The following is a 23,951-nucleotide window of genomic DNA, read 5'->3' on the forward strand; positions in this document are numbered from 1 at the left end:
GATGGAGTTTCCATGACAACACAGCCAACCAGCACCTTGTGAGTGTGAGTGTGTGAGTGTGTGAGTGTGTGCAGCGAGGGTGGGTGTTTTTATTTTTTTCCCTTTAGTGTTGGAGTGTGAGGAGTGCATGACATACTGTCATCGGCCAGGCATTATGGAAGCAGGGAGACGGAGCAATCCTTACTCCAGGGCCTACCCCACACTCTCCAGATAAAGGATTTCCCCCAACCAGAAAGAGCTTTAAACCTGTCAAACACCAAAGAGCCAGATCTGTCAAAACAAGTCCTGAGGCCGCTCTCTGGCCACCGCTTGTATTGTCAGTCTGGTCGTATCTTTGCTGTCCTGCCACCGTTGGTCTGTGTGTTCACAGGGCAAAACTTAGCAATCAGCCTTGGCTCTTTTTCCACATCAGAATGTTTCCATCACTAACTCAGAGTACTATTTTTGCATTTTGAAATCAACAAGTGGAATACTAATCCACCAGGAGTTGTTATTGTTTTGAATATGATAATGTCTGGCCTTCAGAATTGCACATATCCTTGCATGTGTATGTTTATGACTCTTGTCTTTCCTCATATCTGACATTGTTTTTTGTTATGATAATTTTGTTTTCCTTGTTTGGAACCTGGCCTGACTTCTTCTCTGGCAGTTACTACTGTCCATTATTAGATGCCTGCATTTATCTGTTTATATCAGTCTGTCAGTTTGTGCACCTATCTCTGCATCTCATGTAAAACACTGTAATCTAATCTACTGTAATTGAACCAATTCTAGAGCTGATATCTTGCAGGAGATACTTGAGGTGTCTGGAAGTCTGGAGCTACTAGGCATGTCACTATCTCTTCAGTGTCAGTATTCTGCCTGTCACTCAGTGTCGACACTTAGTCGCCTGCTGAGCTGAGGATGCTGTGTGTGCATGTGCTCATTCATATGCTCAGCATCTTCTACGTGATATTTACTCTTCGTGAACTCACCGTGGAGTTCAAGTCAGCTGATGCTGTGTTGAGACGGGTTTGGCTAAATAATAAGTAAATAATCAGTTTATTAGTATTTTCCACCACCGATATGAATTTCCTCACAAATGATATGAGAAATTAGGATTCCTGCAAGCCAGATTTCATAAATCTCATAAAGAATTTTTACTAAGGCTCTTAAAAAAAATCTGTGTGTGTTATGAGCCGTTCTCTTGCTGATACAAATACAGCCACCTACAGGGTATACATGATTTCAAGCTGTACCCCAGGAGTGAAAGAGGCATCGACTCACCGATCTACCTCAGCAGGATCTGCTCACTGATTGTATAAGTGTTGCTGCATTGGAAAGAGGGGAAGCAATCAGGACTAAAACGGTGGAGTGACCAGAAGGCGGGATGGCAGACATATAGGACCGCTCTTTTCCTGCTCCTGATCCCTTGAGCAAATTAGAGCTGTGATGAGGATTAAAAGGAAACCAACCACAACTAAATACTGATTTTCCCAAAGATATTGAAAGAAATTTCTGCTTTAATGAGAGCTGTGAAGTCGTGCTTTAATAGGGTGATCAAAGGTTGCCCACTGGCGTTCAGTGGGTTGAGATATGACGACTGCAATAGTCATATTGTAGCATATAATTTACCTCATTTTCATACTTTTATAACGATTCAGCGTCCCTATGGATAGCCTGGTGTTATAAATGCTGGTAAACTGAAATGGCTAAATAGAATGAAGCCATTGTCAGCAGCACCTGTCTATTCTGCTCTTACATCAAATTGCCTAAAGTAAGCTGGACAGAAGGGGAGATAGAAGCTACTGATGTCAAGACATGAGAAGTCCTCAGCTATATTCAATTTAAAGTCAAGAACTCTGAGAATCTATGAGCAACGAAAAGAGGGCCAGAGAATTAATGTGTGTCAGACTTACAATTTAGGATAATAGAAGGAAAATCCATAGTTAAATTAGAAAAATGAACCCTACATGTGCCAGATAGCAGAAGATGAAGAGGAATCAATTGGAAGTATCATTCAAAGAAACTGGCTGGCATCAATAAATACTGCCAGTCACTAGAAAAGGCTGGCCTAAGGGATAGCACAGTGGTGGTGACACATGGTGATGTCAGAACACCCCTGATGCAACAGAACAGTAAAGATGCCACTAAATCCAGACAGTAGTTGTAATATGTAAGATCAACAAGCACACAGGGGAATTAATAGTGCCTAGGATAGTATCCAGGAGCATCTGTGCTGACTGTGGGTCAGACTTCCTCAAGCCCTGATGGAACGCACCACCGGAAGTGGTTTAGAAAAAGAGATCTTGTGGAATTTTAAGTTCCAGATTCACAAGCAGCTGCCAACCAAACAAGCAGACACAGTAGTAGTTGACGAGGAGCAGAAGAGGACAGCGGTAATAGATGTGGGAATCCCATGTGACAGCACTATAAGGAAGACTGAGAGGGGTTAAAGAATCCACCAAAACAGATATGAAGGGTCCAAAGTGGTACCAGTACTAACAGGAGCCATAAGTCCTGTGATAGACTGGGAGAGTAGCTCCAGCCGCTAGGAATATGTTACAAAGCAGGAAACAAATATATACAGATGGAGAAGACAAGAGTAAAAAATAGAGAACACTGAAAGTAATGAACAACCTTCCATAATTCATCCAAGAGCATACTGACAACATATCCAATAAGTCACCAAAAAATCCAATGAAAATGGGCACAGAATGACAGGCGTCTCTCACCTCAGTAAAGCTCAGTGGTCAGGAGTTCACTATCTAAAGAGAGGGAGAGTGGTGAGACAAGCCATTAAGGCGTTGCTGAATTTCCCTACAACTCACCATTTGGGAGAATGCTCATTCATGCATGCACGCTGTCATTGCATTCACCTTCATTTTCTCCCATTTATGGGAGTTTATCCCATAATTGTGGCAAATCTTTCATTTTAGTCTGACAGATGAGTCAGTACTTGTCCTCCAAAAATTTCCTTCTTTTACTTCAAGTCTTACTTATTTCATAACTACTTTAATGTAAAACCTGCCCCCCATCCTCCCCCCATTTCCCCTTACCACAACTGCCAGTTGGAGCTTTGCATTCAACATTAAACATTCAACATGCTCAAAGTTGCATCACACTTGGTGCAGTTTCAGTTGACAGTTTTAAAGAAAACTATTTATTTACTGACAATTTGGAACCATTAGAAAATCATCCAGTGTATATGGAATTTTCAATGTGGGTTCCACACATGATACACGGTGACATGACATCTAATTTGTAAGTGTTCTTGTATGCTACCTAGTGAGCAAAGGAAGTTATAATTCAATGCTCAACATATCCATTTGAATGCAGGAAAATCTCAACTGCAACCTGTAAGTACACTGCGCATTGGGGAAGTAAGCACAGTGTACCGAAGCGTAGTAATCAGTCAACCTGTGAGTTCAAAATGAAAAAGATCTGAAGTTGTCTGGTTCCTGTTGAGATGCTCAAAAGCTCTTCAACTGGAATAAAGTTCAGGGAGGGACAGACAAGCTCAAAGCTGCCAGCAGGGTCAGTATAAACAGTATATTCAGGTAGCAGTTTTTTCTAGCAGTGAGTTAATCTTTTATTTAAAGCACCACACAATCTTATCTTTTTTCACAGCCAGCTTCCTCTGATTCCCAGTAACCTAGTTGTTATCGCTCTCTGTAGTGAAAACTGTATTAATGCCTCAAGCTAAAGAGTGTATGTCGATGTATATTCACGGTCACTGAATATGAGTATGATATGAAACAGCAACACTTGCAGCTCTAAAAAAAGGATACAAGTAATTGTAGCAGCTGGTAACTGTGAGTGGCTAAGTATATCTGAATCATGTCAAGAAATTCAGTCTTTCATATGTCTACCCTCACTACTCCTCCCAGCAAACCAGTAATGTTGTATATTATGTCTTTTAAACACAGGAAATGTGACCCATGAAACACAGACACGGTTCTGGACTTTGTTTTAATTATATTGTAAGTGGATTTCAAATGTAAACAGGATTTTCATGTTTGAGATTTTCAACTTTGGCATAAATGAATGTAATTTTTGTAAAACTATTTGTTTATTTGATTTGTGCTGACACTAATTTGTCATTGGACCCTTTATTATTCTCTTTGTATATGCTACCCTTGGGCTGCATATTTGAAAAATACAATATTTCTTATCACTTTTACGCTGATGACATTCAAATTTATTGTCAACTGACTGATGATCTGTCAGCATCACTGCACTTCCTGTTCGATTGCCTGAGAGAGGTCAAAGATTGGCTGTCAGATAATTCTCTCATTTTAAATGAGAAAAAAACTGAAGTTATGCTGTTCGACCAGCTTGTTGCCCTGCTGGGGCCCCTGCTGGGGCCCCTCGCTAACTCTCTCTCTGATTCTATACGTAACCTGGGTGTCTACTTGGACGGCTCCTTTAAGCTCGCTAAGCAAGTGTCATCTGTAGTTAAATCTGGCTTCTTTCAATTGCGCCAGATTCCTAAAGCTAAGCATTATATACCACACAGGGACCTGGAAAAACTTATCCACACTTTTGTGACCTCCAGGTTAGACTATTGCAATTCTCTCTACTATGGTCTCCAAGCCTTCTCTCTTCGAAGGCTGCAGCTTCAGAATGCTGCGGCTCGCCTTCTTACTGGAGCCAGAAAATCTGATCCTATTACTCCGGCTCTTGTTGATCTACACCGGTTACCTATCAAATATCGCATTGAGTTTAAAATTTTGCTACTCTCTTTTAAAATCCTGAATAATATTGCGCCCAGTTACCTCACCGACCTCCTCAATCTGTACACTCCTTGTCGTGCATTAAGATCATCAGGTCAATTACTCCTGGCCCAACCTAAGTTTAGACTGAAGACCAGAGGTGATTGTGCCTTTGCTTCAGCTGCACCCAACCTTTGAAATAGCCTCCCTGCTTCTTTTCATGCCTTGGACTCTATCCAATCCTTTTAATCAGGATTGAAAGCATACTTATTTGACCTGGCTTTCCTGACCAGTTAATACCCTTTTTAAACTTTTTTTAGTTTTAAACGTTTTATTATTAATTTTACTGCTGTTTTTATCTTCTTAGTAGATATTTTGTATTCACGATCTGACCTTCTTTCTGTATTGGGGTTTGATACTCTCTTCTGGTCTATTGGTGCCTCCATTCTGTCTGTGCTAGTGCCCGATCTGTACCCTGTTATTGACTTGAATGTTGTTTCTCCGTATTACTGTGAAGCACTTTGGTGTGCCTTCAGGTTTTTAAATGTGCTATATAAATAAAACTGTATTGTATTGTATCATCCATTGTTTATTTAACAAACACTAAGTCAACATGTGGAATCAGATTATTAAACTACTGTATGCCTGATGACTCAGTAGTTTAAAGAACCAACTTTACAAGCAATAACTTAAATACTGGTTATTGCTGTGCTTGAGAGTTGGTAGAGTATGGTGTTGATGCCGATGTGTTGTGTTTTGTTGTCAACAAACGTGGGACTGTACAACAGCAGTCCCCAATGCCCGGGCCACGGACCGGTTCTGGTCTGTGAGTCATTTGGTACCAGGCCATGAGAGTTGAGGCTCGGATATGAAATTTATGGTTTTCAGGGTTTTTATTGTTAACTCCGTTTCCCTGGGTGTTTTTTTTCCCCCCGTGTTGTAGTTGTGAGCCTTATTTTGAAAGAAATATTTACAAGTTACCATAGCAACCAGAGAGCATTAAGGGGCAGAGAGGAGGATGTTACTCTCAATGTTGTTGGTGCATTTCAGGAGGACGCTGCTAATAAAGTACACAATTACACAGTGAAAAAAAGACCTTTGTTTTCATCTTGGTGGTATCATTTTATTTTTTTGTCTTTATCTAAGACACCTTAAAGGCCGGTCCATGAAAATGTTTTCTGATATTAAACTGGTCCGTGGCACAGAAAAGGTTGGTGACTGCTGTTGTACAATATGTCTTTACTTTGGTCTCAGCTGTCCAAAGGTTATCGTTGCAGATGTTTTGTGGTTTGTCCAGATGCAACTTTGCAAACGTAAGCCATGCTGTCACATTATTTCCAGAGAAGCTTTCTCCTGGCAAGCCTTCCAAACACGCCATGCTTAATGTTTCAGTTCAATATTTTTCTACTTGCACTGCCATAAACTTTAAGTCCTGGGAAGACCAGATTATATTTCTTATATTCAGATACATAAAACCTTAGAATTGAAAGACAGTCTACATTTTTCCCATAACTGTAGCGTACAGGTGATTGATCCAGCGACACAATATAGGCCAAAAACTATGATAAAAGTATAATAATTAAATAATTTACTTTTTCTTTGTGTAAAACAATATGTGTTGTGTCCATGATGTAGCATTAGAGAACACCAAGTAACTGTATGTCATGTTGATTTAGACCATTACTATATGCAGATTGCCCATTTCAATGTAATGTAAAAGCAACTCTTATCATGTTTGAGACTATTAAACAGAATAGGAAGTTTAAGGCAGATTGAAGTTTTTATATTGGAGATACAACAACTTTATAATTTGTAGCAAAACATCCAAACTCATCATTGGACCATGAAAATGACACACTATTCGGTTACAACTCAAAAGGCTTAACCTTTATCATCACAGGATACATCGTAAAAACTGATCATTTCATTCTTGGTGGGCAGCTGGGTAGAGTAGAGTCTATGGAAAGGGGGAAACTAAAAATGGTAGGCTTCCTATTGGGTTTACGCATGTATCTAAGAATCTGTTTTTATTTCTTTGAATATTAAAAGTGGCTGCATAATTTCATGCATGTAGATAAGAAATATCGCATGTTGGTTACTTACACTTTAAAGGGTCTTTCTTTTGCTAAGGCCCACTCACATAATGTAAAGTTTCATGAGTTTTCAAACATGTGGAGCACTCCAAAAGCCTCACATCACTCAATGCTTGGATCAAAAAAAACAAAGAAATAAAGTTCCACTTATGTTAAACTTTGCATTTTACTTTCATACTCCAATTTCCAGTTGTTACAGTGGGGGGGAAAAGATTATGATGAGCAATGCACTTAATTTGTTCATGTATCATTAACAAACATAGATATTATCTTTCCCAAGTCATTGTGTAATTTCTACATCCTGTTTAGCTTGAACAAATCTTTGCTTAGTTTGCCCAGTTGTCAAAGTCTTTATCCCACTGCTGTCGTCATACTGTAGTTTTTTGTCAGCTTACTTATTAATTCTTGTACTTTCTGCTCTTTGTAATAGCACGGGAGATACTGGAGGACACTTCTGCTGTGTAATTAACTGAGAAGTTTTTCTGTTCCTTTTCAGGTTGCTCTACTTCCATCAGCCATTAATAGCAGCACTTCTCCTGTTTTGTTTTTCTTTCTTTTTTTAAAGTCTCAGTCCTTGGCCTGTTATCAGATCTGCGTGTGGACTTGGATCTGCACATGCTGCTGTTTGGCGAGAGTGTCCTGAATGATGCCGTTGCCATCGTCCTGACACAGTGAGTATTTTGCTTTAGTATTTCTCCAAGCCCTGAGAATGCAATCTATTTCAAGGTTTAATTGTGTGGGTGCTCAGACTTCTCCAAATGGCATTATGGGGGCGGATGTGGAGGAAGGAAGCCTGAGTGGGTGCTGCCAGCTTTAAGGAAAACAGCAACAATCCCTTAAATACTATGCAGCGAACTGCATCAGTGAGTTGCCCCAAGCACTATCAGCATCTCATTTAGGTCCTTAATGCCAGAGTAAAGAGACAGTCCCATGCTGCGAACTTGGTTATCATAGCTAATGTTGACTTTGGAAGAATACAACACAAAATTCTTGGAAACTCAGAGCAGCCAGGATGCAGTCATGCATTCTCCGTGCATTTCATTTGCTTAATTCTTTCCCCTTTTCTCCAGCTTTTCACAAAACTATGCATGCTTCTGTCCTCGCACATAGCCGTCATTGTCTGCTCTGTTTACACAATGCTAGTGAGCAGAGCTAGTCGTGTAGATGTGAAAGCAGATGGCAAGCCGGAGACAGAGAGGGGCAAAAACTCACATCTCCACAGTCACAGACAAGCAGGCAGACACACAAATAAAGCAGGAGGAGAGATGACATGATCCGTGAGCATCTGTGCTTATTATCTTTAAAAAGACTGATGCAAATATATAGAACCTGACATTCTGACATCTCACTTTCCAATTGAATAAATAGGCTTGCCAATTCCTAGAAGCGGAGTGCAAATTGTTGCATTGTGTACATTGAACGGTGGAGGAGGGAGCCTGCAAGTCTTCCCAGACAAAGAGTCAGATAGTGTTCTGTTTGTTCTTAGAGTGGCGTGACCAGCCTACATGCCATCTCCTTTCACTCGACTTGGTCACTCGCCTGCCGGTCGCCCTGGCCCCATGCACAAAGCTGGCCCTTATTAGTGAGCCAGGCGGGGTCCTGGCACTAGAATTTTAACAAGCTCCCAGAGCAGCTCAACCTTACGCTGATGTGCCATCTCACAGTTGCAGAACGTCCTGCTCCAGCAGCCCTGACCCAGCCACCATTCAGCCAGGTCCTGCTTTAACATCTTGGGATCCCAACTGGGATAACGGCCCAAACCATCTGAAGTTACAGTCTCCAGAAGGTCACTCTGATCACTGACTAGTGGGCAAATGCACCACAGGAGTCTTTCTTTTCGGGGAGGAGGGTGGGGGTGGGGGGGGGGGGTAATAGATTTCCTCTTTTCAGCATGCTGAGCTCATTACCATAGCTTGACTGATTCTTCCCCTCCCGTGTGCTCGCTCATTCGAACCTGATGGTACTGAAATTGCAGAAACAAAACTATTTTAATGTTAGTAGGAGTATAAGACAACTTTTTATGAGTGGCTACCAGATGCTGTGCGCGGTGTGTTTGTTTCTTTACTGTGAGCAGTAGCTCTGGGTCCCATTAAATGCAGGGAAACAAAAACAAGTGCCACTTTGCTACCGTTTTTGTTTGTGTTATAGTTTGTGTTATAGTTTGTTTCATTTAAAACAATCTAGGTCCACGGGGGAGTACATGGGAGGGTCTTTGCTGGCTAAAGAGATTGTGTCATTCCACAAAGGCAGGCTGCTCCATCAGCCACTCTCTTGGTCGCTTGTCTGGGCTTGCATTACCACAGGCACCCCCTCCATCCCACCACACACAGACATGCACACAATTTCTTCCTCCCTCTGTCCTCCCTGTGAGGCCTCTTTTGCACTCAATGACTTCCATATGGAGGCCTCCCTTCCTCTCACAAAGTAAATATTTATAGCAGTGTGAATAATGCTGCCATCTTTTTATTTATTTATTTATTTTTTTTACTTGTTTCTTACTAACTACACTGAGATGTCTCTGAAACAAAGAAAAAATCCTAATATTTTTCTTTTTCTTTTTCGGGAAAAGATGGAAGTTCTAAGGGAAACCATGTAATCTAAAAAAGGAATGACTCCAGTAAATAGCACTTAGCTCAGCATAATAGGAATGTAAATTTATGCTCATTGTTTTCCACTAAGAACCCAGTTGGTCATATTTCTGATGACTGTTCTTATTGCAGAGTCATAAACAATTTTTTTTTAAAATTTGTATTCTCAGCATCTGTAGCAATCAAAGTTGTCTCTGTTGTAATTATGCCTCTGGCTTGTTTTTGTTCCATAACGGCTCCGTTTGCATTTGCTTCATGTTTCTCCTAGTGCCATCACCACCTACACTCGGATGGATGCAGGACTCATCTTCGACCCCACTGCCTTTCTCCACGCCTTTGTTTTTTTTCTCGGAGTGCTCATTGGCTCCTTCCTCTTAGGTCTCATTTTCACGGTAATAACAGCCCTCATATCCTTTCATCCCGTCCCATCTCTGCCTCTACACCCCAGACTCAATTATCACCTCAGCATCCGCCGCAGTATATCCTGTTCCTCAACACTGTAATTGCTTCTCTAACAAACCCCTACTGTACCACTTTTACCAACAAAAGCGATGCAGCTAAAGTCTAAAGTGCTCCTGCGACATTAATGGCTGCAGAGAGGTCGTCAATCAAGCCAATAGCCTATGATGAAGTTTCGACTTGCGCCGTTGTCCGGCGTTTCTCTCTGATCTTCAAGTAATTAGACTTTAGGATGAAAAATGGGAATGTGTCATGAGGGGTTTGGGCCAGGACTCAGCTCTTATTTACAGTGACTAATCTCTGGGTGTAGGCAAACCACAAAGTGAGCATTTATTAGAGTTTGCTGATGCTAACCATAGCAGCATCCTGCTCTTGTGTCTGCTATTTGTTAAAGAAATTCACCTTGATGTGTAGTTGCTCATTTATCTTTTAATTAATAACCACACCTGTCCTTATTAATTACAAAAACAATCAGGCTTAAGAAGGTGTATTTTTATTATTGCATGCCCGAGGAGTATTTTAAGCGCAACCTCTTAAATACCCTTCAGGCCTAACTTTGTAATATTTCCAGTAGCCAAACTTACCCTTCTTTTCTTTCTATGTGGCTGTCATAAATATGAAAATTCTAGTGTCTACTGTTTTGCCCAGAACACCGTGTAAAATATTGCTCTATGGTTTGCACCGAAGCTTTGCCGGAGGGGATGTGGGACAGTGGAGCTCACAGCCCGCGTTTACTCTGTATGGCCGATCCCCTGGCTTGTTGAGCACTATTTGCATTTGCTTTATTTTTGCAGGCAGCGTACCGCAGTTTCTCTATCTCCAGACTGTAGCACTGGAATGCACTTGTGCAACAGTGGGAAATTTGTCCTGCATTCGCAATATGAACCCTGGCCTGATGCAAAGTGTTAAATACTTCATGATTATCTTGTGTATCTTTAACTTTCATTTCACCTCACCAAATTCACTCGGCTGCATGAAAATCCCCTGCTGGAAACGTCAGTCTTCTCCTTGCTGTCCTGGAGCAGCTACCTCTCGGCTGAAGCCTGCGGGCTATCAGGTGAACACTGTGTGACTTATGTCGTTTGTGTGTCTGTGGCCATGTCAGTGCTCTGGGTAGCTGCCCTTCTCCCCTCAGGCGTCTCTTCTCAACTGCTCGCGCTGGCTCGCATACTGCCCTACAGTATCAGTGACACCCAGCATCTGTTTGACTGGCTTCAAGGCATTTTCTGTTTCCACTCACACTCCAAAAATCTGGAAATAATGTGCGCACATACTGCTGTCCAGTCATGGCCATCTGCACAATTCCCTGCTTGCATATAAGATTCAGTTTTTTGGGGTTTTTTGTCAATCAACCAACACTCCCTGTACAGTCAGTGATCTCTCGGTCAGATGCACTCTTTAACCCACAAAGTGTTTTGCATTGTTCCAAGAATCTTCTCATCACAGACAACTGGAAGTACCAGTCCTATTCTTCTTATTTTAAAATAGCTGCTTCTCCCTGAGAACGCTTGTAGTTTTAGTTTGGAGATGACACCACTTACAGGTCCTTACCCAGAGTGGCTGCTCTTTAAGAAAGTCAAAGTGATGACGTATCTTTGCAAGCTCATGTTTGGAAAAGACCATTTCTCGACTCTGCTGCCTAGAATTGTCTTCTGATGCTTTACTGATGTGGTGTAATGTTGTTTTGAAATATAATTCCAGTATACATTAGCGCACATTATTGTTCCCGGGCCGTTCCACTTGATTCGCTGATACTGTAGAGCTCTCTCTTCCTTGGCACTGCTCCCTGTGGCCTGTGGAGGCAGAGAAGATGGTTTTAATGAAAAAGCTTGACCTTTGTCCATTAAATTCCAGATGCCCTGTTTATAAAGTGCATTTTAAATACTGCCCAGTGTGGGAGTCGCACCACAGCAAAACCTCAGTCGGTAATTCTCAGAGCGTCTAGTTTTCTAGTAGAAGTATATTTCTACATGCATTTCCTGGGCTGGTTTTAATAATTTGTTTTGACTTGAAACCTTCACTGTTATAAAATCTAGTTTAATGCTGATATTGTTGTCTAGGTAGTGAAAATTACTGTTTTGGTGATGAATGGTACCCTATAACCTATACAGCACTAACGGTAAAGGCGTTTAATGGTCGCTTTGAGATGAGGCAGCACATCATACCAAAGAATGCAATGACTGATGCGAGTCCTCCCTGGTGTCCTTTGGTAATCGAGGCTCTTTCTATCTCTGTTAATTGCTAGAGTTTAGTGAGGGTGTGTCTAATGACCCTCAGCCTTGCAGGGAGCCCTGCTGTCATTAATCTTATGCCCCTCACAACTGCTCATTATGAGAAGCATCTAATCTGTTGCAAAGTGCTCTGTGTGGAAAAGACTTAGAAAGAGTCTTAATGCAGCAGACAGGTGATGTGTTATGGCTGTCAGTGTTATGTAAACCAAGGACGATGTTGTTGCCCCCAACCAAATGGAACCAAAATGAGATCTGCCACGATACTGTGCTCCATTAGATGTCGTTGCACAATGCTAAGAGGTATATTTTGACCAAGAATTACTGGAACTAGCATAGTGCAGGTCCATGTCAGCGTCCCGATGTAAAGGCGGATGGTGAAGAGAGACTAATGGACTGGCTTAATTTAGCAGTCTGAACCACAGCTGCTATTTTGTCTCTGCTGCCATATTTATTACAGCCAACCCTGTCTTCTACCTATTGCTATACCCATCGCAGCAGTTTCACATTTTTCCACCTTCTGTGATTCGCTCAATGCGAAGGAAGCTAAAATGTGAAATTGAATTTCTGCAATGAACCAAGCGTGTCCTGCGAGGCAGCAGCCCACCTTTCATGCTTTGTGCTTCAAACTCCAGCTCTCTGGTCCAACCAGCCTCCCCTGTGAGCCTAATCACTCTCTCCACCCTCTGTCTTAGGAGCAGAGGCTGCTGTCTGTACGTCTTTCCTTTTTGTACTTTGCTTGTCGTGCATTTGTTTTTTGTTAGTATCTCCTCCCACGCAACTGACATTGTGATTGTGATTATATCACTTTTAAAACTTTTTTTTTTAGAATTAATCGTTTCCAGAGCCTCATGTATCTGGACAAGTAAATGTTTTTATCAGATATATAAAGATGCTTGAGTTGGGTTGGGCAGCACATTTTTATTGGAACCAGGAGAGTGGGTGGATGCAAGGTTGGGCTGGTCTGATCCGGTTAATTTTTATATGAGTGGCTGCACACAGGAGGGTTTAATTTTTGGATGTTATAAACCAGTGCTTTCATGAATTACTGTAACAGTGCTTTCATTTAATTTATCATTGTCCTCATTTCCCCACTTTTTTCTGAATGTCGGCGTCTCTGACTTGTTAACAAAAAAAACCATGGATTGAACCATGGAGACAAAAGCTCTTTTTAGAAATGATCCTCCTGTGATGGTAGAACCTCCTACACCATACTCTCAGCGTGACAAGTCTCAAGCCTCTGTGTGTTAAGCAGCTCCCAAACATACAGATTCTCTCATCCTGATTACTAATATATGCACGTATAAGTGGTTTTGCATACTTTCAGCTGATCAGATCCGGCGCATTATCAACTCCCTGCTGTTGACAGGATTCTCATCTATGAGTTTTGTCCACAAAATGTAAATGCTCACATTTAGAAGATGCCGTGGATGTTTGGGGGGTTGTTTAGGTGGTGGTGGTGGTGGTGGGGGGGGGGGGGGGGGGGGCTATATCATTTTTGAATTTTCATTCATTTCAGAAGTATTGTTTATCTTTCAGGTATTGTGGCAGTGATGTTTTGTGGCTTGAGTCAGGCAAGGTACACAGTTCTCAACTTGTCCTCTGAGGGCAGGGCAAGGATCAAGCAGGTGGGTTAACAGAGCGCAACAGAAACTTGTTTTCCTTTTGCTTGACAGTCATTTTTAGTCTTCTCGTTTGTGTAGAATGCCTCTTGACGCCAGCATTTGCAGTTCGCGCTCATGTGCAAGCGATCATTAATTGCCATTAGTGCTCAGTTGTCCAGCGGGCGTCCGTGTGGGACATCAGTCTCCAGCTATCTACTTAAAAGGCTGAGCACAGATGGAGGCTAGCACACTGTCACACTTTGCCAGCAAGCTTCATAGAGGAGCAAAACAAATCAGAAGTACACACATATACTTATCTGTGAATTTATTATTCATTATCAGCACCATAGTGCAGCTGACTGTTTATCACAGACACTCCTAAAAGGCAGCACAGTTGAAGCCTCTGCCTATAAAGTGGACTGGCTATGCAGGAGAGCATGTTCACTTGGCAGAATGCCTCTATCTGTATTTTTTAGGGTTTATACATGCAGCTTATGGTAAAATGTGATTGAGTGTATACAGGCAGTAGTTGAATAGCTAGTGGGACCGATACTTTTCTTTCTATGATCCCCAAAAAGTGCACTTATTCAGCTGGATATCTTTTTTTTTTTTTAACCAGAGCTCTAAATCATATAAGAAATAAAAAATATGGTTAATGAAATTGTAGCATCTCTTATAATTTAATGCCATTGCATGAATAGTATATGACACCAAAGTTCCTCAGCTTGGCTTAGAACGTGACAAGCTGGAGCCTGAGTCGATGAGTTGTAATAATCTTCTAATAAAAAGCAGAGTTCATTAGCATATGGCTTTTTGGGTCCCTAAAGATGTGCTGTTTTATCCCCAGTATGCTTAAAATGAAATTATTTCACACAAAGATTATGACAAGACCATGTCTGCTGTTACAGGAAACCATATTATGCCCTCAAGCTGTAGATGTTTGCAGCTGCCGCCTCAAAGGGAATAACATAAACACTGGATTTGTCGTGTTTGTACAGATCTAATGCTATTTATCCATTCCTCTACTTCACTTTCAGCCATCTTTTGGCACACAAAGTTGTTTTTTCAGAGGATGTCAAGTTGACTGCACTCATTGTGTACTCGGTGCTCGCCTGATTCTGGCCCCTACCTTAACCTTAATATGGCCTAACCATAAACACTCACTTGTGCCCTGTTTGACCCATTTGTCCTCCAAGGGGAGGCAGATATCCAGAATGAGACTCTGTAAATAGATTTATGTGTTTCTAACAACACAAGCAGACACACACGCACTTCGAACAGATGATCTCAGATGACCTTCTCTCTCACAATCCTCCCAATCCCTTTTATAATTTGCAGCTCTTTGAAGTCTTCAACTTCCTCGGGGAGATTTCCATCTTCGGCTACATGGGATATATATTGTTGAAGTTCACTTGCCATAAATTTGAACCACTCTTCATTTCTGGGGCACTTGTATCCTTTTCTGCTGTATGACAGAGGACTTTACCCCCTGTTGTGCAGCTTCTGAATTCCACTCCCTTCTCAGGAATAGGACTCAGTTCTGTGTCCTATTAGTTTAATGACAAGTCATTTAGTAGATCGTACTGGTTATCCTGTTGTATTTCTTGCTACCTCATTGCAATACTGTGACTTCCCCAGTCCTTGGGGGAGGGGGGGGGGTGATCTTGAGAGCTCTCCAAATGTAATCCAGCTGGTTTCCCGCAGTCAAGATCTCTACAGATTCTTATTGTTACTGATGTTTTTGTTTGGTTTTTCTTTAGCAACGCTGTAATTAAACCGTTTAAATCTTTTTGCTGTTTAAAATAATCTTACCATTCTTTCATTTAGCGGATTGAAGATGACGCTGCACAAAAATGAGAAAATATTGATTGGTTGTATTTCAAATATGAATCAGATTGTGAATGTGAATAACGAAGCAGAAAATTAATCAGCAAAAATATTCCAGCTATCGTAGAGCAAGCAGCCCCACCCCGGACAAGTTTTAGGGCTTATGCAGAGAGACAGACAACCATTCACGCCTACGGCCAGTTTAGAATCACCAATTAACATGAATGTGTTTGGACTGTGGGAAGGAGAATATGCAAACTCTACACAAACGAGCTCTAAGCTGCCTGGCTGATTTGAATCTTCTTGGTGTAAGACACAAGTGCTAACTATCACACCACCGTGCCGCCTCACGTTTATCTTATAGCAATGAAAATGAGAGAATTTGCCATTTTTCTTACTTTTCTGTCACTTTACAGTGTTTAAAGTTAGACCAAAAAGCTGTTACATTAATCAGCTAGTCTTGACATCTAGATATTTATGCTGTTTAGCAGAAAAAAATCACAGTTAATATCAAAAATAAATGCCAGGTTTTGAAAAAAATATGCTCGGAGACATCCAACGATCATAGCTTTTGTCTAGATTTAATATTTTGCATATAGTGTCAAATATGATACAGGAAAAAATCCATCACAGGCAGGAGATGCATACGTTTCTCCCCTGGCAGCAGCCTCTGTAGACCAGAGTACAGTGGCGATAGAACTCGAGTCATCTTATCAAAAAACGATCTGCTCTTTAATGATAAATAGAAAAATCTTACTATCATAACAGATGTCTCGTGTTCAGGAGCTTTATTGTATCCGTCAGCTTTGCTTTCTGAGAGAAATGATTGGGCAGTGATGGACTGATGGCTGCTTGCTGTACAATTGTCCTTTCCTGAGAGCTGGCACGACCATAGTGTATGCTGGAGGAGCGACTCTAGTGGCTGCACTCCAAGGAGCTGTTCTTTCACAGTCCAGTGCCCAGATGGCCAGCAATTATTATTACAATCCATCTTCTACCATAGGGTCAAAGGGGCCGTAGAAATAGTTGACTGAGCAGATTTTTTATTCCAGTACTCTTATGTCCAGCAAAAGGGACTCCCAGTTTTAAAAAAAAGACAGAAAGAAAATAAACAAATGATTTGAGCATTTGGTCTGATTTCTTTAAAATATGTTTTTGGCAATCCGCCTTCATTAGATGGAAGTCAGGAAATTTGGGGAACGAGTGCACAGGAATTTAACAGGAGTTTTAAAAAGCTCCGGCTAGCTATCTACACATACAGGAAGATCAACCAGATGGCCAAACATGAGTAAGTGGAGGTCGGATTCCAGTTTTACGGCTCTAAAAGTGTCTATGAAAAAGAAATAACCCCAGTGATTCCACCCTGTTAATCGCTCTTTGGTTATGCTGTAGATTTTAATCGCTGTAGCTTGCAGCCTTTGCCAGTGACAATAGAGATAGGCTTTATTGGAAATGAGGCTGAGATGAAAGTGCTTAATTACCTCCATTCGAATAGCTCAGAGGCCTTTGATAAAGAAAAATGACTGCTTTTGGGAGCAGGATATTGCTTTTGAAAATCCATAGGGTGCGTGAGATGTAATATTGACTGCAGGGTGCGAGGGAGTACTGTTTTAGTAATAGCCCTGTCAGGCCGAGCTGCCCTGCCTAAAATATTGGTCCCTTTATTTATACCGTTATATTTAGACTTACTAAGGATAAACTCAAATCCCTTCTCTTTCTGATACCAAAGAAGGGTTACCTGTCTGCACAGATTAGTTTTTATGCAACAAATTTCAAAGAGGATCTCTTTTTTTTTCTTTTTTAAGAGCAAAGAGCTTTCCAAACCCTCTTCACTTTGGTTCACTCAGCTTACCCTTAACTTACGTCAGACTATCAAAAAGGGGGGAAAAAAACCTATGAGAGGATCTGAGGCTGTATTTCTAACTTCTTCTAAAAGCATGACCGATGACGTGATGTGTATCCCGGATGGCAGCTATGTCCCTGGTAATTGTACAGATATCATCTTGATAACTTCTGCCCAGGACACTTAGCATTCAGTCTCATCCTACGTGAGACATCAAAGTGTGTGTGGAGGGCAGAGACAGCTGGCGCAGCCTGATTGGCTTCATGCCTCGGCATGGTGCCACGTTGCCGTGTTTTCATCCCAAATAGAAAATATCCAGAGATTTTTTTTTCTTCGCGTGTTTGCGCACGTGCGTAATATTTAGTGTTATTCACAGGTGGACGTCTATAGCCTGACCTCACAGCGTTGCATTTATTTATTTCTGGATGCAAAGAATTGAGCAAAAAATGTGATTACTTATCAATGATACCCAGTTAACCAGTGTGATTTACGGCACTTTTTTATTCCCCGACAGATTTTCGACAGTATAAGACCGAATGATCAACTTTCCGTGAAACCTGCAAGTCTCATAAATGTTCTCCTTAATCTGCATTCAATGCATACAGCTGTCCGTCTTTATTTCAAGAGCATTCAACATCTACCCCTTATCTTTCCTGCTGAACCTGGGTCGCACAAACAAGATACCTTGCAAGTTCCAGCACTTCATGATGTTTGCAGGTACACTTTTCATTCTAGTTGTTGTTTTTGCTACAAGAGACTGGGGGGGAGAAGAAGAAAACTTTCAGCCTGATTTATCCCATGAAAGCTCTAATTATTCCACTCTCTTCTTCGCCTGCAGCTAATGGCATGAGTAGAGATGCTGAGAAAATGTGTCCTGTGTGGAACAAGTGCGAGCTGGTGTGCGCATTAAGTCAGTTAAGGCGAACACAAAGACCAGCACCTACCTCGGGGTTTAGAATAATTCACCTTGTTGGAGGAAGAATTTTTGCATTAATCAATACTGTCTGAATTTGAGATTTGTGTTTTTTAAAGAAGCTTTTTATCTATTTGTTGCCTGTGAGTGGAAGCATATATAGAAGTCTTAGTCTTACTTATCTGAGGTATCTGAGACTAGCGGTTGGCACCCTGAATGATTTGATGATGCAGGAGAAGGGAACCTTTGATGTGGGGTAGCGCCACAGCAGCATGTTTCTCTGCTTGTCTGACCCACTTTACGTCTTACGTAAGGTTTCTTTATAAAAAGCCCTTGTCTTGCTATTTTTCAAAACTCCCCCACCGTCGCCGCTATCACCTCCCTCATCTTCTTTTTTTTCCTCGTGGCAGAAAAGGATTTGCTCTGGGAATTGTTTTGGCTTTAAGCATTATGTCACCACTGTACAGCAATCTTGGAGTTTGTTTCAGGGCTATTTGCTGGTCAGCAAGTGGTCAATGATAGTGACTGTCAGGGTGTTATTTGTTACCCATTGACAGAGTTATTAACTGGCTCAGTTTCTGTGTAATTGGTTGGTAGATGGTTGTCTGGTGGTTTAATGGAAGGCATTAATCCAGCTGTTTGCTCATAAATGTCTTCTCTTGCCTCAGGTTTGAGGGGGGCTGTGGCTTTCAGACTGGCTGTAAAAGACACAGCTGGAGAAGTGAATCGCACCATCTTCACCACCACCCTACTGATGATTGTCTTCACCATCTGGGTACTTGGTACGGCTGCTGATCCCATGCTGCGGCGTCTGGACATCAGGTTGGTTCTAACACCTTGTCGAGTGATACAGATAGTGGGATGCGAGAAAGACCTGTCGTCCTGTCTCTCCATCTGCCCATCTGTGTCTTCTTCATTTGTTCCGCCAGTGCCCACAAATTTACTTAATTAGACTCTCACGTGTATTATCTCTCAAAATACAACAGCTCTTTGTAAAAGGAGCACATTTGAATTCTGATGCCCCCTCCTCTTCTTCCTCACCATCCACACACAGCCTTTGTGCAAACGTGCCCTCCATTAGTGACTGGCACAGCTGGAGTGCACAGGTGCTCCACACAGATAATAGTAAAATATGTGCTCATATATATATATATATATATATATATATATATATATATATACATATATATATATATGTATATATACATATATACATATATATATATATGTATATATATATATATACATATATATATATATGGGAGTGCATATCAAAAGATTTAAAGTCTGTATACTGCGATCAAGGCCAGTGGGTGATAATGATTAAAGAGCGCACAAGAGGCGTAAAGGATGCAAGGCGGTAATTAGATACTTATATTGTTAAAGGGTAATCTATGGCCCAGATCACAGTGGTATAATTGACTCCCACAGTCTGTGAAAGAAGGCTGTGCGGTATACATGGTTTCAGCTTGATGCAACTCTAAGAAAGATATCCTTACAAATCAACTAAAAGCAAATGTGTTCGGTATAATAGAGAGAGTACATAATAGTGAACACGTCCTGATTGTTCAAGGATAAATGACACTTCAATAAAAATTAATAAAAATTATGAATATGGACAAATTTTGTTAAGTGGGAAAGATCAACCATAAACAAATGTTGATCAAGGGCAAAAACCAAAACAGTAAAGAATATACAGTAAGTAAAGAAGAGCTAAATGAATGTGTGCCTGAGGATCTTAGGATGAGATCTGGCTTGTAGGATTGCGTCAGTCCAGCTGTACAGTAGGTCCAAAAGCTCCTTTGATGGGAAATTGAAACACACAGCAGCACAATTTGTGATGAGAAGCAAAACCTGGAGCTAACCTGCTGCTAATGAATTGCAGATTGGCTTTTGTAATTGAATCTAGTTGTTCATTTGAGCTTTTATAGTCAAATAAGCTTCATTTAATTGTAATTCTACAGTTTATGAACCAGAGAAAGAGCCAGTATCCGTGTGAGATCTCCCTGGATGCTGGATTTGTATCCACAAACCCTCTTCTTTTGTGTGGTACAAGCTGAACTGCTTTGCAAAGGTTTTAAGGCATTTGGCTGTCCACTAATCAAGCAGTTCAGTCCTCAGCCACTCCACATGCTGAAGTGTCCTTGAGCAAGACACTGCGTGGCAACCAAAGGCAGGCCAGTGCCATGGAGAGCAGATTTGCCAACATTTGTGGGATGAGAAACTTTTTGTAAAGCTTTTTGTACAGCTAAAGTAGAAAAAAAAAAAACATATACAAAAATCAGACACTCTATTAGGTACACCTGCTCAGTTAACTGATAATACAGATATCTAATTGGCCAATAACGTGGCAGCAACTCATTTACACATGTAGATATGGTCAAGACAACCTACTGAATTCATCATGGAGCATCGCAACGGAGAAAAAATGGTTGGTCTGAATGTTTCAGAAGCTGCTGATCTACTCTTATTTCCACCCACAACCATCTCTAGCTGGTAACAAGCTGGTCATTGTAAATGAAAATTTGTTTCCAGGGCATATGAGTTAGCATACAGCACCTTATGACTAATACACTAATGTAACAAATACTGTATTTTATTAAATCATGTATATTTCTTTAATTTGATTTGTACTGGCATGCACTGTAAATCTTTACATTATCCATTATGTTAGACCCTTACATTTAGAGAGAGCTGTTGAGTTGTATTGCTCTTATACCTCCCACTCCCTCCCTTCTTCTTGCTTTTGTGTCTGTGTACATACTCTACATGTGCACCTGTGGGTATTTGTCCTGAATAATGCATCTGCCCGCTGTTTATCCACATGACATGACTGTCTTTATGAGTAGTCATTCCGTCAACGCATCACAGTACAGTCGTACAGTCGTCAGTGCATCGTGCCTCCAGGGCTGTCATGTTTCAGAGACTAACTCTTTTCCTCACTTCCCATCCCAAACTCCCACGAGTGCTTCCCTCTTCATCTCCCTTCCCTCAACCGATTGCATGAAGTAAAGGGACAAGAAGCAATTTTGAAAGACTTCATTTTGGTGAATAATACATTACATTTCTTCACCTGGAGCAAATTTACCTCCTATTCCATCTTTGAAATATAAAATGGTTTTGTGGAGGAGTCTTTGAAAGTTGTACTCTGTGTAAAATTATTTCTGTATATACAGTGCAAGAGGGTGTGCAGAGTTAGAAAGAACTTGAAAAACACAAGAAGTTATAACTTGTAAAACTAAGGAGAAATATTTGGGAGTCTGCACTGCCTCTTTGTCAGAAAGCAAAGGTACAAAAATCTGTATGTAAATCTGTAAATCTGACTTCTTTATGTCGTATCCTCTTCTATTATAGGTAATGTGCTACTGAAAAGATATGTGGGTGCATAAAAGCATATCAGAGTGCTCTTACATGCATAGACCTGTGAAAAACTTAAGCACACCCTTACGGCCTCCATGGGAATTAAATGGGTAACCAGCAGCCAGGTGCTGTTAATCAGATGCACTTGATTAACTGATAATCAGCAAGTGTGAGCAGCTCGATAAAACAGAAGTTTTGGCAGTTTTGCTTGTATGGAGCGATCAGGTATGTGCTAACAAAATGCCATAATTTTCCCAGGCGTGGAAGTTACAGAAAAAAACAACAACAACAGAAGAGATACTGTACATCTTTGAGTCTACAGACCTTAAATGTTAAAGTGCATGACAGAAAGTATAGTTTAAAAAAGACTGAACAAATATGGCTTATTTGGATAGTTACCTGGAGAAAGCCTCTTCTATCTAAAAACAACATGGGAGCACAGCTTAGCTTTGCAAAGTTGCATCTGAACAAACTTCAAGACATCTGGAAGCAATGTCCTTTGGACAGACGACATCAAAGCAGAGATGTTTGGCCATAATGTGCAGTACCATGTTTAGTAAAAACCAAGCACAGCATATCAGCGTGAACACCTCATACCAACTGTCAAGCACGGTGGGGTACTTGACAGTTGCCATTTGGATTTGTTTTGCAGCAAAAGGACTTGGGCAGCTTGCACTCACTGAGTTTATTATAAACTCTGTATACTAAAGTATTCTAGAGTCAAATGTGAGACCATCTGCCCATCACCTAAAGCTTGGTCCAGATTGAGTTGTGCAACAGCACAATGCTCCCAAACACAGCCAAGAGTCTGCAACAGAATGGCTGGCAAATAAAATAATCATGTTTTTGCCTTTGCCCTGTTCAAGTCTGGACTTGAACCTGATTGAAAAGCTCTGGCAGGACCGTAAGAGAGCTGTGCATAAAGGAGTGCCTTCAAACCTCGATGAACTGAAACAATGGTGTACAGAAGAGTTGGCCTAAATTCTTCCACAACCATGTGAGAGACAGAAAATGATTTCTTCCAGTTACTGCTGCTCAAGGTGGTTTAACAAGATACTGAGGGCATGGGGTTTTCTTTGTTGTTCACTGGACTTCATAGGAAACTTTCGTTTTTTTACATGACTGCCTAAGACAGGAAATGACCAGATTATCTGTCAGTAAAGGTTGCTTACAAACTGACGTCAGAATTTTATCTCTCATTATAAAATATCCTGGGAGTTTTCTAACCACAAAGTGGACACGAGAATTCAAGAAGGACAAAGAAAGTAGCTTTTATAGCCAGGCACAAATGGGGAAAAATGTATTTGATTGCACTGTTTTTTTTTTTCCTCTATTCTTCTATCTATAGAGGTTCACGTTGTGCTACACAGACACACAAACAAGTATACGAATACAAAGCCACTGATGCATGCTACACACGAGTGAGTTGAGCTTAGAGGGGGTGAAAAGTCTTTTAGACTGCAATGTGAAATTCATGTGCTGCATGCTTAGATAGACTGTTAAAACCATGGACCATATGAGCACTGTGTAATAAAAGACTCCCTCAGTTTTCAGCTCACTGTCCAGACATCACACTTCACTTGATGAAATGTGCTTTTAAAGCTAGACTGTCTCCCAGTCCTCATCTCCCTCTCTACAGTTCCTCCATTTCAGTCTCAATTTCAGGGTACATTCTTGCCCACACTCACAGCAGCATGAGTTTCATCATGATGCCACAAAATAAACTGATTATTTACACCTTACTGCACGTGGTAATGAAAATGCTATTTTTTCTTGATTGTACAGTCCCTTGTAATTATTGATATATTGGGACACAACTGCAAAGCCGTGTAATCGTTATTTTCTCTGGTTCTCCTCCTCTGCATTGTTGCGCTTCTTTCGTAAGCTCAACAGCAACCTCCAGAGATGTTGTTGTACTCATCAGGAGGTGCAACACAAATTTTGGAAGACCAACTCCCAAAATAAAGACTCCAAAAATAACATTAAAAAGGAACAAAAAAAAGGGGGTTCTGTTTTCACTGAAGTGCAATCAAGTGCAGGAGGAACTAACCAACCAAAGATGAAAGCTCAACCTTGATGCAGTGCAGTAAAGTCTGACAGCAGGAGGAATTTTATTGTTATTGCGAAGCCAGTGTTTAAACATTGGGGCAGATTGCAGTGGACTTCAGAACAAGTCACTTTCAAATCATTTTTATTTTTGCTATATTCATCTGATGCATGGCACCGATAATTATAACAGCTATAAATAGTTGACATAATTATATGTTGGCCTGTGGAAAAAAACAAAACGCAGAGACACACTCAGATGCATAGTGTGTGTCACACTTCTGGCTCACAGTCTC

At 41.0% G+C, this 23,951-nt stretch overlaps 1 pseudogene across 1 annotated transcript in view; it reads left to right on the forward strand.

The window, feature by feature from the left end:
- LOC146511472 (sodium/hydrogen exchanger 9-like) overlaps nt 1-23,951 on the forward strand; it is a 64,904-nt pseudogene that overhangs the window by 12,752 nt on the left and 28,201 nt on the right. The window contains exons 6-12 of the transcript XR_014876208.1: nt 7,353-7,458; nt 9,644-9,787; nt 10,791-10,891; nt 13,602-13,690; nt 15,005-15,118; nt 17,942-18,053; nt 18,918-19,071. The product of XR_014876208.1 is annotated as a sodium/hydrogen exchanger 9-like (transcript). The remainder of the gene's footprint in view (nt 1-7,352; nt 7,459-9,643; nt 9,788-10,790; nt 10,892-13,601; nt 13,691-15,004; nt 15,119-17,941; nt 18,054-18,917; nt 19,072-23,951) is intronic.

The sequence above is a fragment of the Neolamprologus multifasciatus genome, chromosome 9 (genome assembly GCF_963576455.1).
Source record: "Neolamprologus multifasciatus chromosome 9, fNeoMul1.2, whole genome shotgun sequence".
In the NCBI taxonomy this organism is placed as follows: domain Eukaryota; kingdom Metazoa; phylum Chordata; class Actinopteri; order Cichliformes; family Cichlidae; genus Neolamprologus; species Neolamprologus multifasciatus.